Source organism: Oryx dammah, unplaced genomic scaffold (genome assembly GCF_014754425.2).
Source record: "Oryx dammah isolate SB20612 unplaced genomic scaffold, SCBI_Odam_1.1 HiC_scaffold_29, whole genome shotgun sequence".
Classification (NCBI taxonomy): Eukaryota; Metazoa; Chordata; class Mammalia; order Artiodactyla; family Bovidae; genus Oryx; species Oryx dammah.
Window position 1 is genome coordinate 11,746,898 of NW_024070213.1, and position 15,150 is coordinate 11,762,047.

The following is a 15,150-nucleotide window of genomic DNA, read 5'->3' on the forward strand; positions in this document are numbered from 1 at the left end:
AGAAATCCGGAGACCTTAATGCCCTTGGAGTACAAAACAGATTTCTTAGATAAAGCACAAAGAATACAGATCAACAAGGAAAATGATGATAGATCTGATAATCATTTCCATTCACCAAAACAAACCACATAAAAAGTTGACAGATAAGCCACACAAACTAGATGATATCTGCAGGTCACTTCACAGACAGGATATACAATAAACTACTAAAAGCAATTTTAAAAGTCAACCCAATTAGGGGTAGGGCAGATGGACAGGGACAGACTCAGCCAAGAAATGGAAATCTGAATGGTCACTCAACATTTCAACATGCTCAACCTCACAATCAAGAAAAAATTTAAGGTAATATCATTTCACACTCATCTGACTTGTAAACAAGTAAACAGGTGAAAAATCTAACAATGCCATGGATCTATAAGGATTTAGTTAGATACAGCAAATTCTCTTTCTCATGCTAAAAAACGGCAAGGGACACAATTCTGGAGAACAATTTGGCAATGTCTGATAGAATTTTAAATTCTCATAATCTCAAACCAGGTAAATACCACCTCTGGGTAATTTACACACAGACACACACTACCACCTCTGGGTAATTTACACACACACACACACCTCTGGGTAATTTACACACACACACACTCTACCATCTCTGGGTAATTTACACACACACACACACTACCACCTCTGGGTAATTTACACACACACACACCAGGTAACACCAGAGAACTTCATTTCAAAGCTAGTAACCATACACCACACACACGCACACACACACACACACAATCAATCAATCAATCAATCAATCAAAAGACTTTTTATCCTTATTGCCTGCAAAACTACCTGATACTTCCAATCAATCAATCAAAAGACATTTTATCCTTATTGCCTGCAAAACTACCTGATACTTCTCTGCTGCTGCTACTGCTGCTAAGTCGCTTCAGTCGTGTCCGACTCTGTGCGACCCCATAGACGGCAGCCCACCAGGCTCCCCCGTCTCTGGGATTCTCCAGGCAAGAATACTGGAGTGGGTTGCCATTTCCTTCTCCAATGCATGAAAGTGAAAAGTGAAAGTGAAGTCGCTCAGTCGTGTCCGACTCTTATCGATCCCATGGACTGTAGCCTACCAGGCTCCTCCGTCCAAGGGACTTTCCAGGCAAGAGTACTGGAGTAGGGTGCCATTGCCTTCTCCAATACTTCTCTAACCTATTTTAATTCCTAAAGTGATTTCATAACCAATTTACGGCTCCCAACCTGTAGTTTGAAAAACCTGCCAATGATTTTACATACGTGCACAAAGATTTCTAACCAGCGATGTTCACTATAGCACTGTTTTTAAAACAGGAAAAGTGGAAACAACCTAAATACCTTATCAACATGAAAAATAAATTTAAACTGGTTGCATTCATATAATACAATAATATAGCTATAAGAAGATAAAAGTGATGACTAATTAGGATGAACTGTATGAAAGTGCCATTTTTGTAGGTCAAAATGGGTTTTAAAAAAATCAGCATTTTCAAGTCTAAAAAACAGGTTTCATGAAAAACAAGTTACAGAATATGTAGAATATTGTTTCATATAAAGTTTGAAGATGCCCAAGACATAATATTGATTTGTTTATGAATATACTCCAATGTAGTAATTACATAAAAACAGGCATTAGAAGTGATCAACACTAAATTCAAGATAATAGCAATACTTCTGCAAAGTGAAATGTAACCTAAGAAGGTGCTTCACCTATATGTGGGAAAATGTTAAGATTTTGAGAGAAATGACATGTATGGTGGGTATGTGAGTGTTAATTATATTGGTCTCAGGATTTTTGCATATATTTGAAATTTATTAATGAAAAAAATTTTTATTAGCTAAATAAAATACACATGTGCAACTTAAATTCAAACCAACTGCCCTATACAAAACTTCTTTCATTGGTTTGAAATGTTAATGCATCATCCTCCTTCCCCTTTTCTAAACTCAGGCTTCTAGCCAAAAAAAAAAAGGCTTTATGTAATACCCAATTTCCTTAAAATCTGTCAAGGGAAGATTTATCCCTAGAAAACTGGTCTAGTTCCTTCTTCCAGTTCAGTGCTACGTATTTTACCATATTTTCATTTTTATCTCAGCTGCCAAGAAAACTCAAATCCAAATTTTACTCTTAGTCATTGAATTAAGCTGCCACTTGGAAAAAGAATATATGCTTCCTCCTTTACTTTATATATATATATGAGACTGGAATGCAAAAGTAGGAAGTCAAGAAACACCTGGAGTAACAGGCAAATTTGGCCTTGGAATACGGAATAAAGCAAGGCTAAGGTTAATAGAGTTTTACCAAGAGAACGCACTGGTCATAGCATACACCCTCTTCCAACAACACAAGAGAAAACTCTACACATGGACATCACCAGATGGTCAACACCAAAATCAGATTGATTATATTCTTTGCAGCCAAAGATGGAGAAACTCTATACAGTCAGCAAAAACAAGACCGGGAGCTGGCTGTGGCTCAGATCATGAACTCCTTATTGCCAAATTCAGACTTACATTGAAGAAAGTAGGGAAAACCACTAGACCATTCAGGTATGACCTAAATCAAATCCCTTATGATTATACAGTGGAAGCGAGAAATAGATTTAAGGGACTAGATATAATAGATAAGAGTGCTTGATGAACTATGGACTGAGGTTCCTGACATTGTACATGAGTGAGACAAGGATCAAGACCATCCCCATGGAAAAGAAATGCAAAAAAGCAAAATGGCTGTCTGGGGAGGCCTTACAAATAGCTGTGAAAAGAAGAGAAGCGAAAAGCAAAGGAGAAAAGGAAAGATACAAGCATCTGAATACAGAGTTCCAAAGAATAGCAAGGAGAGATAAGAAAGCCTTCCTCAGAGATCAGTGCAAAGAAATAGAGGAAAACAACAGAATGGGAAAGACTAGAGATCTCTTCAAGAAAATTAGAGATACCAAGGGAACATTTCATGCAAAATGGGGCTCGATAAAGCAATTTGGACCTAACAGAAGCAGAAGATATTAAGAAGAGGTGGCAAGAATACACAGAAGAACTGTACAAAAAAGATCTTCACCAAGATAATCACGATGGTGTGATCACTCACCTAGAGCCAGACATCCTGGAATGTGAAGTCAAGTGGGCCTTGGCCTTAGAAAGCATCACTACGAACAAAGCTGGTGGAGGTGATGGAATTCCAGATGAGCTATTTCAAATCCTGAAAGATGATGCTGTGAAAGTGCTGCACTCAATATGCCAGCAAATGTGGAAAACTCAGCAGTGGCCACAGGACTGGAAAAGGTCAGTTTTCATTCCAATCCCAAAGAAAGGCAATGCCAAAGAATGCTCAAACTACCACACAATTGCACTCATCTCACATGCTAGTAAAGTAATGCTCAAAATTCTCCAAGCCGGGCTTCAGCTCTACGTGAACCGTGAACTTCCAGATGTTCAAGCTGGTTTTAGAAAAGGCAGAGGAACCAGAGATCAAATTGCCAACATCTGCTGGATCATCAAAAAAGCAAGAGAGTTCCAGAAAAACATCTATTTCTGCTTTATTGACTACACCAAAGCCTTTGACTGTGTGGATCACAATCAACTGTGGAAAATTCTGAGAGAGATGGGAATACCAGACCACCTGACCCGCCTCCTGAGAAACCTCTGCAACAGTTAGAACTGGACATGGAACAACAGACTGGTTCCAAATAGGAAAAGGAGTACGTCAAGGCTGTATATTGTCACCCTGCTTATTTAACTTATATGCAGAGTACATCATGAGAAACGCTGGGCTGGAAGAAACACAAGCTGCAATCAAGATTGCCAGGAGAAATATCAATAACCTCAGATATGCAGATAACACTACCGTTATGGCAGAAAGTGAAGAGGAACTAAAAAACCTCTTGATGAAAGGGAAAGAGGAGAGTGAAAAAGTTGGCTTAAAGCTCAACATTCAGAAAATGAAGATCATGGTATCTGGTCCCATCACTTCATGGGAATAGATGGGGAAACAGTGGAAACAGTGTCAGACTTTATTTTGGGGGGCTCCAAAATCACTGCAGATGGTGATTGCAGCCATGAAATTAAAAGACGCTTACTTCTTAGAAGGAAAGTTATGACCAACCTAAATAGCATACTGAAAAGCAGAGGCATTACTTTGCCAACAAAGGTCCATCTAGTCAAGGCTATGGTTTCCCCAGTGGTCATGTATGGATGTGAGAGTTGGACTGTGAAGAAAGCTGAGCGCCAAAGAATTGATGCTTTTGAACTGTAGTGTTGGAGAAGACTCTTGAGAGTCCCTTGGACTGCAAGGAGATACAACCAGTCCATTCTAAAGAGAATCAGTCCTGGGTGTTCACTGGAAGGACTGACACTAAAGCTGAAACTCCTATACTTTGGCCACCTCATGCGAAGAGTTGACTCATTGGAAAAGACTCTGATGCTGGGAGGGATTGGGGGCAGGAGGAGAAGGGGACGACAGAGGATGAGATGGCTGGATGGCATCACCGACTTGATAGACATGAGTTTGGGTGAACTCTGGGAGTTGGTGATGGACAGGGAGGCCTGGTGTGCTGCATTTCATGGGGTCACAAAGAGTCAGACATGACTGAGCGACTGAACTGAACTGAAAGATATTCTGGCAGCTTCCCAACCTCAGCTAGCCTTTCCCTTCTGTCTGGACACTTAGGAGGTCTACCGAAGGCAAGATACCATTTAGGTGGTACACATGCCCTGGTCCACATGGCATATTCCAAACCAGGGGTTACATGAAACAACCCCCCTAATTAACCTAGTCCTTTAACTTCCAAAACTGAATATGTCTGTACTTACTAAATAGGTTTGGTTAATTATTTCCTTACAAACAGGTCCTAGGATATTAACCAGTCTTATTTACCTCATTTTAGAAATAAAGGATGATATAGATAATATACGCCAAGATGACCAATTCATGCTGTAATTTTTCAAGTTTACATTACACAAAGACTTTGAAAAGGTCATTTTTTAAACAAAATTAAAGCACTTCACTCAGCAGTAGCCCAAAAGAACACAATCTAACTTAGGTTTTAAAAAGAACATAACATTTACCCACCACTAGACTCTGATGCTGGGAGGGACTGGGGGCAGGAAGAAAAGGGGACGACAGAGGATGAGATGGCTGGATGGCATCACTGACTTGACGGACGTGAGTCTGAGTGAACTCCGGGAGTTGGTGATGGACAGGGAGGCCTGGTGAGCTGCGATTCATGGGGTCGCAAAGGGTCGGACACGACTGCATGACTGAACTGAACTGAGGACTGCAACAGACATGAAGAAGTTATATACACCTATCCTCAACAAGTATATTGTCTACTGGGCAGTCACCCAGATTCTTTTAGCAGGGCTGGCAAAATTACACTGCTTTTCAGGGCTAGACAGGGAATCTAAACAGGTGAGCCGCTCTATCTAAGGGAGAACATAGTAGAAAGAACTACTACAGAAAGCTTGGTCTTGCCTAAAGTAACTCTAAACCAACTTCAAACAAAATATATCTCCCAGTGAGAGAGACAAGACTACACTGCAAGATATGTTTAACTGCCAATCAGATAAAGATTGGAAAAAAAGTTCAAAATGGTATAAAGAATCTAGACCTCAGCCACAGTTCTGACAAGAGTTTACACTGCTGTGACCTTTCTGGGTAGCAGTCTAGTAATATACATCAAAAAAAAAAAATATGCATTTCCTTCAACTCAGTAACTAGACTCAGAAAGTCACCCTAGGGACTTTCCTAGGCGTCCAATGGCTAAGTCTCCGTGCTCCCAATGCAGGGGGCCCGGGTTTGATCCCTAGTCAGGGAACTAGATCCCACATGCCACGACTAAGAGTTCACATGCTACAACTAAGACCCGGCAGAGTCAAATCAATAAATACTGAAGAAAAAAGAAGGAAGCTACAGAAAGTTGCCCTAAAGAGCCACCAGCATGTGACATTGTACAAACAATGCATACATATTAAATTTAAACACTAGACAATCAATTTAAACAATCTAAATACCCAGCAATAAGAAAAACTATTAAATTATGGTGCACGCATTCAATAAAATACCAAGAAACTAAAGGATGGAGACCCAGAAGCCATCGTGGACCTTGGTTTTTAAGCACACTGCATGTGTTCAGTCGCTAAGTCATGCCCAACTCTTGCAACCCCATGGACTGCAGCCCACCAAGCTCCTCTGTCCATGGGATTTCCCAGACAAGAATACTGGAATGGGTTGTCATTTTCTCTTCTGGGGGATCTTCCCAACTCAGGGATCGAACCCATGTCTTCTGCATTGGCAGGCAGATTTTTTTTTTTTCCAAACCACTGAGCCAGCTGGGAAGCCCCTTAAACATATTACTATAACCAAGATGCTGCCATCAGTCAAGTTCCCAGTGCTACTTCTGGTCACACCTGGAAGAAAGACTCCAAGATCCAGCCTGAGAAGGGCTGGCTGCTATCAGTGGTGTGGGTCTTCTGAGAAACGCTCAAAGAAAGTCAGTCTACAGTCAACCTGTCAAGCAGAAATAAACACAAGCTGCCCAGCAATCTATGGCAGTTACAGGATTAATAAAGCAGACCCTCTCGTCTACACCGAGAAGCTTACACAGCAGAATATTCACTGCAAATCCAATATGGGAGATTTTCAAATTGCAACCAAATAAATCTGGAGAAAGGAATGGCAACCCACGCCAGTATTCTTGCCTGGAGAATTCCATGGACAAAGGAGCCTGGTGAGCTACAGTCCATGGGGTCACAAACAGTTGGACATGACTCACGACTGAGTGACTAACACACAAACCCAGCAAAGAAGTGGCAACGCTGGTGATGTTTATGGCACAGACTGGTCACTGCCACCCAGAACATCTAGGCAACCTTCCTCAAGAACCAAGACCTTCTCTCCTACGCTGTCCTGAATGTAGACCTCCCAATAACACGGCAAAGTTCTGACATCACCAAGAGCCTCATCAATCCATCAAAGCTGCCAGAGTTCTTTTTTGAACCTCTATGTTGCCATGTAAGCTTCTAAGACTTTGTACACTCATTCTGTGACTGATGAGAATAAAGATGCAAAAAACAAGAATAAAGTGAATATGTATTGCAGAATTGCACATACACACGTTAAGAGACAGCAGCACAACTACAGCCAAGATATCTCTGGAAGTGATGACTAAATTACAGAAGAAACAAGCGAAAGGATGCCAAGACCATCAGTCAGTGTTATCACAACTGTATGCTTCTCTAAGGTCACCGAGGTATGAGTCGCTGCCCTGACATTCTTCCAAGGGCAAGATGAACAAGAACAACAGGGCGAGGACTGAAGAGTGCTAATGCTGCATGCCTTGGGGGAGAGGTTCCAAACACAGGACAAGGATGTTACCAAAGCACATCAAAACCAGAAGAAAAAAGTTACAAGTGTTAACTTCTCAATGATCCATTCAGTTCATGAGCCCCAAGGATTTGCAGAAAAACCACTAAAGCAGCTGAAGAGTTATAAGGAAACTTCTGAAGTGAACATACTGCTCATGAACTTCATCTCCAGACTGGCAAGAATTCACAAGCTCTTTCTGTCTCATTGTGCACAGGTTTCTGCAGCAGCACCAGGAGGAGGAAATCAGACCCTTCTGTTTGCATTACCTACTTCTCTGCACCTGGTAGTCCCAGAGACCACTGAGGTGCTGTTCAGGACCACGCCACCCATTCTGTCATGACAAGAACTCTGGGGAAGTCATGACAGGAGGAAGCAATGCCCTGAGAGAGGTAACAGCTCAATGACTGAAAACCTTCCTGAAGACTTGGCCCAGTATAAAATACACTCTTGACCTCTCCTAGAACTCTGATTCAGTTCTTCCGAAAACTGAATCCTCAGATATCACAGAAGGAACTCCAGGGTAAGCCTACAGAGGCCTCAATAAAATCAAGGGTGCAAGAATATGGAAACTTAGATGCTAAAGATTACATTCCAGGAACTGAACTTCTGAAAGCTGAGGAACAGAATGCTGAGAACCATCCGGATAGGTGGGGAAATACCAGGCTCAGTGAGGAGGAAGCTGATGTAAATGGGGGGTGTGCACCACTCCCTTGATGAAGAATAGCTAGAAATCTCCAAGAAACTGAACAAGCTTCATGGAGGAACCAGAATGTCCAGTCCAAAAGTAAGTGCTTCTTCAGAGAAGAGCAGCTGGTGCTACAGGATAAACTTCTGAAAAACAGAAAAAGCAGTAACTTCCAAGCAAATTTTCCATTCCAGGGAAAATGCTAAACTTGTGTTATTAATCTGAACATTAGTGAATTAAGACTGTTCATTTGCATTTAAAAGTCCAGAAGCACTATTTTTTTTAAATCACCCCCAAAAAAGTACACTTGCTGAACAATGACTGGTTTGATCCCACTTTAAAAACTCTGCAATACAAAAATGAATCCTAACATGCAGATTTTAATTAACAATGAAGCAACACCGGTTTATCAATTGTAATATAGTATGTTAATGCAAGATGTTATTAATAAGGGAAAATGGAGTGTGGGTGATATGAGAACTTTCTCTACTAGCCACACAATTTCTATAAATCTAAAACTGCTCTAATGAAGTCTGTTACTTTTTGTAAAACCTGCATGTGTTAGATGGATTTGCAAATAAACATTTGCATATGCAAAGAGAGAGGGAAAGCTCTATATCAAACTTGTTAGCAGTCGTTTCCTACAAAGAGTGAGGAGCACAAGGAAGAATTTTTACATTATGTATGTCTCAACTGTCTAAAAACTTACTACAGTGACCAAGTAGCACATTGAGGGCCTGGGCGCTGAAACCAGACTGTGTGCGCTCAGTCGCTCAGTCGAGTCTGACTCTACGTGACCCCATGGACTGCAGCCCGCCAGGCTCCTCTGTCCATGGGGATTTTCCAGGGAATTCTCCTGGAATGGGTTGCCAGGCCCTCCTCCAGGCGATACTCCCAACCCAGGGATCGAACTCAGGTCTCCTGTATTGCAGGCGGATTCTTTATTGACTGAGCCACCAGGAAACCAGACTGCATGGAGTCAAACCCCAGCTCCATCATTAACTAGCTGACCAATTCAGGCAGCTAAATCTCTCACTGCCTCCAGTCCCCTCATGTGCAAGTAGGGACAACAGTTTGTGTACCTGTACTGAGCTGCTGCAGGCATTAAATGACTCACTACCTGTATCACGTAGACTGGAAAACTATCTGGTCCATAGTAAGTGTTCAATAAATAGTGTCCACCGCCAATAAGCATCTATTGTGTTCAATAAATAGTGTCCACCACCAATAAGCATCTATTATGCCTCATTTTTTAAAAAAACCTTGATTGGTAAGACAAACAAGGAAAACTTGGTTCATCAAGCCCCTTCTAGTGAAATCTTCAATACAGAAAATACATGTATTCAATTGCCAAATGAGTATTTAACAGACTGCAAACCAATATTTGGCAATATAAGCCCATTTACATAAAAATAATCACTAATAGATTCTACAAGGATAATCATAAAAACAAATCCCTGATTTGTGCTGTGATTTTTGCTGTGATCCTATTTACTTTTTCCTTTACATTTTTCTGACTCATTTTAACTTTCTACATTGAATATGTGTTGTTTTTAATAAAGTAAAGGAGTTGGCAAACATTTTCTTTTGAAGGCCAGATAGTAAATATGTTTACTGTTTACAGGCCATAAAGGTCTCTGTCCTAACTACTCAATTCGCACCACAAAAGCAACCAGACAAAACCTAAATGAGAGCATATGGCTATGTCCCATTGAAAATTTAACTTACAAAAACAGGCAGTGGGTAGGACATTGCCCACAGGCTGTCAAGTTTGCTCACCCCTGAAATAAAGAGGGAAACAAAACTGTGCTCATTTTGGAAAACAAAAAGAAAGTGCATCTGCTAAACTGACACTACTGATTAGGGGGAAGGGACTTGTTCATTTATTAATATACACAAGAGTAGGGACAAAAAAAATCAACTTTTTTATTTAGGCTCTGGAAATCTTCCTCTCATCCTTAGTGCCCCAATAAGAGAAAGCTTGCTAAGGAGCCTGAAGTCTGAATGGGAACACATACTAGTAGCTAGGCAATTACAAACACAGGCAAAAAGAAACACCTTTCGTATTTAAATAGATTTGAAATTTCTTCAAATGTCATAATAATTCACCACCAGTGGCTACCACCACAGGGCCTGAAGTCCCAACTAACTGATGAAAGGATTTTGGTTTTGGATCAGGACAGTCAGCACGGAAAAATTTATGAGAAGAAATGAAAACATCTATGGACAACTACCAGCACTAGAAATGAAATTTCTATGAGATAAACATGAGGAGTGAAAAGAATCAGGAATGAACCATCTATGAAAGTCTAACAGAATTACAGTCAGAGGGTGGTAAGACGAGACACGCAAGTCGCCTTTGGTAGGACACTTCAAACTTCAAAAAGTTTCTGATCTCCGCCCCCAAAATAAAGCTTTGGGTTGGAAGAAACTATTCTCAACATTTCACTTGGGAAGCAAATTGAAATGTTATGACAGATTTCTCAGAGTTTTAAAAGGTTTCTTTGGAGGATGGACGAAGGGCTGCTTTGGGAGGAGATGCGAGGGGAACAACCCAGGACTGAGGAGTCCAGAGTCTAAACATAAAGACGTTAGCAGACCCCTCTGCTTAAAAAACACGCTGACCCTGCACCACAGTCCGCGTGCCGCGTACGAACGCGGCGGGACCCGTGCACCTTTCTACCCGGCGACCGCGCCAAATTGTCAAGCCCCAGTGGCGAACGAAAACAAGGTCCAGAGCCAGGGGCGCCCACAGCGAGCTCCGGCACAGACGCCCAAGCCCGCCGGAGCCGGTGGGCAGCCGCCTCGAGGGGCGACATCGACACACCCGGCCCAGGACCCGGTCCGGCCAAGCCGCCTGCGAGCGGACAAACGCCGGTGAGGGGTCTCCCCGCCGCAAAAGCCGGATCGGGGCCCGAGCGCAGCCCACCTCGGAGTGCGGCCAGCGGAAACCCGGAAGGGTGACCCGGGGCCGAGCGGACCCGGGGCTGGGAGGGGAACAGGACCGAAGGAAACCGGGGACCCTGGGCCGGGGGAGCCGTGGCTGAAGGGAACCGGGGCTGAAGGGAACCGGGGCGGCGGGACTCGGGACTGAGGAAATCCGAGGCTGGGGGAACCAGACTGCAGGGAGCGGAGGCTGAGAATATCCCGAGGCTGAGAGGATCCCGGCGGAGGGGGCCGGGGACTGAGGGCGCCGGCCCGGGGGTCAGAGCAGAGGACCGACTAGTGCGCTCCTCGCTCGCCGCGCTGCCGGGACACCTGCCCTCAGCCCTCGCCCCCGCCAGCCCAGCCTCCCTCCCTAGTACCGCGCTCCCACTCGAGAACCTCACCAGAGCTCGCCGTCGCCTCGCCGCACGTCTCGAGCTCCTCGGAACCGCGGCTGCTGGGAGCCCAGAGGAGCGGAGGTGGCGCCCGCTGCCGCCGCCGCCGCCGCCGCCGCCGCGACCCAGCGTCCGGAAGGCTCCTACAGCTGCCGCCGCCGTGACGCTAATCACACGAGGCGGCCCTAGCCAATGAGAAGGCGCCTCGTGCGCAGCCGCGCTGGTCGAAGCCGGAAGCGCCCCCTGGCCGCTCCCGGACCTGGAGCAGCTTGGGTGGGTCGGGAATCTAGAGGGAGGCGCCGAGCACCCGGGGACACGGAAGTCCCTTAGCTGCCCTCCCACCGGAAACGGGAGCATGTGCAGCGGAAGAGGCGTGGCCGCCGCTCTGGACGCTTCCCGGTTTCTATGGATACGGCCCGCAAGCCGCGGGCGGAACCGAAACGAGGGATTGCTAGACACAGTCGGAGGCGGCTTCAGACCTGACCGTGAAGCGTCTTGCGACAAGACAACAGCGATTGCTTTTTATTACCTCACGGAGACACTTCCATTTGTGCCTCACGACTTCCAGAAAACGAATGTGAGCCCGCTCCTCTTAAAAGTATAAAATTCAGAGCGATTCTAAAAATGTTTCATTGTAATAGCAGGTCAGAAACTAATTCAGGAATACCGTGTCCATTTGCCCAAAACGATTTATTTTCTACTTGTTTCAACTGAGCTTTAACTTCTTTAAACCCTAAATCTGCCTACATACTTATCCAATACAAAACAAAGTGTAGAAGTTGGCCGGTGTAGAACATGTTTTCTTCACATTCCGTGCTTTGAAGAGGTTATTGCCTTAACTGTCAAAAATCTTGGTATACTAATTAAAGGAAAGCCGTAAGCTTTCAAGGACGCCCATGCCCCAGGCTTGTCCATCCTGAAACTGAGTGGCACCTTGTGAGACTCCCAGGCATGGAGGCCTCGTTTTTATGTCCCCCATTTCTTGTAAGCAAGACTCTACCCTCCACGTCCTTTTGGAGTTCCAAAGGGCAGATTTGAACAGTTGCTAATCAAGGGAGGAGATGCCAAGAAACCACCTGAGGCAAGATTAAAGGGACCAGAGGAGCTTAGCTAGATTAGAAGACCACGTGAGACCCTGCAGGGCTTCCCTCCTAGCTCAATCGGCAAAGAATAAGGTTTGATTCCTGGGTCAGGAAGATCCCCTGGAGAAGGAAAGGGCAACCCACTCCAGTATTCTTGCCTGGAGAATCCCATGGACAGAGGAGCCTGGCAGGCTATACAGTCCATGGGGTTGCAAGAGTCTGACACACTTAACAACCACCACCACTATGAGATCCTGTACACACCCTAATCTTATCAACAACCCCCACCCTTGGGAAATATTGCTGTATAAATGCATGCATGCTCAGTCATATCTGACTCTTTGCGGCCCCCTTGACTGTACCCTGCCAGGCTCTTCTAAAACTCCTTATCAAATCCTCCTGGGTAAGAGGACTCTCATCCAACTATGCTGGCACCCTGATCTTAACTTCTAGCCTTCAGAACTATGAAAAATAAACTTATGTTGTTTATAAGCTTAAAAAAAAAAAAGGTTCCTGGGTAGGGACACATTTTTTCAAGGCCTGCTATATCTGCCTTTGCCTGGCAAGATAATAAAGCTATCCTTTTCTACTTCACCCAAAACTCTGCTTCTGAGATTCAATTCCCCACTGGGGTACACAGAAGCTGAGCTTTCAGCATCACTCCCTGGGACCATACCAAGAGAAAAAACAAAGGAAGCTGGAAAAGGTTCACAGATTTCATGTCAAAAGACCTAGGGTCTGATACATAAGGGAATCAGCCTGGAAATGTAAAATCTTAAAAGTGATTAAAGTTACTAAAATCAGAAAAAGCATGAATAAGATGATCTTAATACTAGTATTTTAGAATACTGGTATTAAGTCCGCCCAGGTAAGCTTGAAAAAAGCCAACAAGGACTTCCCTGGTGGCTCAGTGGTAAAGAATCTGCCTGCCAGTGCAGGAGATACAGATTCGATCCCTGGTCTGGAATGACCCCCCAAACACCAAGGAACAACTAAGCCCGTGTGCTGCAACTACTGAGACTGTGCTCTGGAGCCCAGGAGCTGCAACTACTGAGCCCTAGAGCCCATACTCTGCAATAAGAGAGGCCACCGCAATGAGAAGTGTGTGCATCACAGCTAAAGAGTAGCCCCTGCTCTCCACAGCTAGAGAAAGAGTTCCCGAGGCCAGGAAGATCCAGCACAGTCAAGAATAAAGTACATAAATAAATAAAATTTTTTTAAAAAGCAGACAACCTTATACTATAGCACCTCAGAAACAACACCAGTGTGTCTGCAGAGCAAATTTGACTTACAGAAGGCAAAGAGAACTGGGGCCTCAGGCTCAATGAGAGGTCTACTGAGGACCACAGAGCTACATAAAGACTACGTTGTTCAAAGACTTCAAACTTTGTCTGTATCCTTCTCTAGGTGATTTTGTTTTGACAAACCAAAGCACTTTACTCTGGAGCAGTCCTTGCCCTGCTGAAACACGTGAGAAAGAGCCTTATCATTTTCCCCCCAAGATTTACCTCCCGTTCTGTCATTATGGTCCCGCCCCCAGATCACCACTGCCAGTTCCTGATGCCTCCCAAAGATGAAACAAACCCCACCATTTCTTCAGAATGCTCACACCTTCTCAGTCAGTGAAGACATTGTCACCACCCCCAACCTGAAGGACTGGCTTCACCCATATCTCTTACCTAAAGGTCACCATTAACTGTCCCAAAGCAGATTTTTCAGATCTCTCTTGCCAAATGTCCTTCAGTTCCTAATCTTTGTATCTTGTCTTCTAAGTGGCCGTGCAAAAACCAAGGGGAATTCAGTCAAATTCTGCATCCTCCAGCATCAGCTGCATCTCTAGAATGTGGATTCCCTCCATCCTGAAGGTGTCCCACTTCTCCATAGGAGGGTGGAGTACTTCCTCTCAGCAGCACCCAGGAAAGAGTCCCTTCCACCCCCACTCCCCATCCTAGTCACCGGTGACCCAACACTGCCCAGCAGCACAGCTAGTTGGATGTGGTCATCTGTACGACGACCAGATGCTGCTGACAGAGAGGTGCGTCGCTGGGTAACACTCATAATCCAGGTGCAGTCACTCCATGACGAGGAAATGGGGCAGCTGAAATGGTGACAGTGGGCTTGCTCCGAGGACAGTCTCAGCCTGCATTGTGATCTGCAGGTCAACAGCAAATGAGAACTGAGGAGGTCCCCAAAGTGAGCGGCAAGTGAAGGTGCAGCTTCCAAATTCTGAAGCATAAAGAAAATACTCTAGACCTCATAGTGAATTTAACTTTGTGATCCCAATTGGTTTTTGTTTTTTTCTTCTGAGGTGGGGCTGAGTTTTGTTTCCTTCTCCAATAAAGAAAAGAGAAATTATTTCATTTATTATTTTTTAATTAAAGCAATTGCTATTTTTAAGAGAAAAAAAGGCAAATTATTCTACTAGTGACAATCGAAATTAGCAGTGTTCTTCGAAAGAACTTTTCAAAGTCTACAGCTTTTCCAAATAGAAAAATTACAAAAGGAAATTTACAGCTTCATTATTACAAAATACCTAAAACCAACGTAAACTTTTCTTTTCTCTTCCAATATCTCTAAGCTTTTGAAAGATAAACATCAGAACTAAGGGGAGAAAAATCTGGACAAAGTGGAAAATGGACCATAAAAAAGAGAAACCAGGAAAAAAAGAGCAAGAAA

General features: G+C 43.9%; 1 protein-coding gene and 1 pseudogene across 3 annotated transcripts in view; one reads left to right on the forward strand and one right to left on the reverse strand.

Moving 5' to 3' along the window:
• Positions 1–11,573, reverse strand: part of ADIPOR2 (adiponectin receptor 2) — a 40,360-nt gene extending 28,787 nt beyond the window's left edge. The window contains exon 1 of one of the 3 annotated variants that reach the window (XM_040233662.1): positions 11,402–11,573. The gene's annotated coding sequence lies outside the window, so the exon portion shown is untranslated. Of the gene's footprint in view, positions 1–10,130; positions 10,149–11,401 lie in introns of those variants that run through there. The other 2 variants (XM_040233660.1, XM_040233661.1) reach the window with 2 other exon arrangements.
• Positions 5,309–8,898, forward strand: LOC120857776 (annotated as a pseudogene).
• Positions 11,574–15,150: the final 3,577 nt, after the last annotated feature.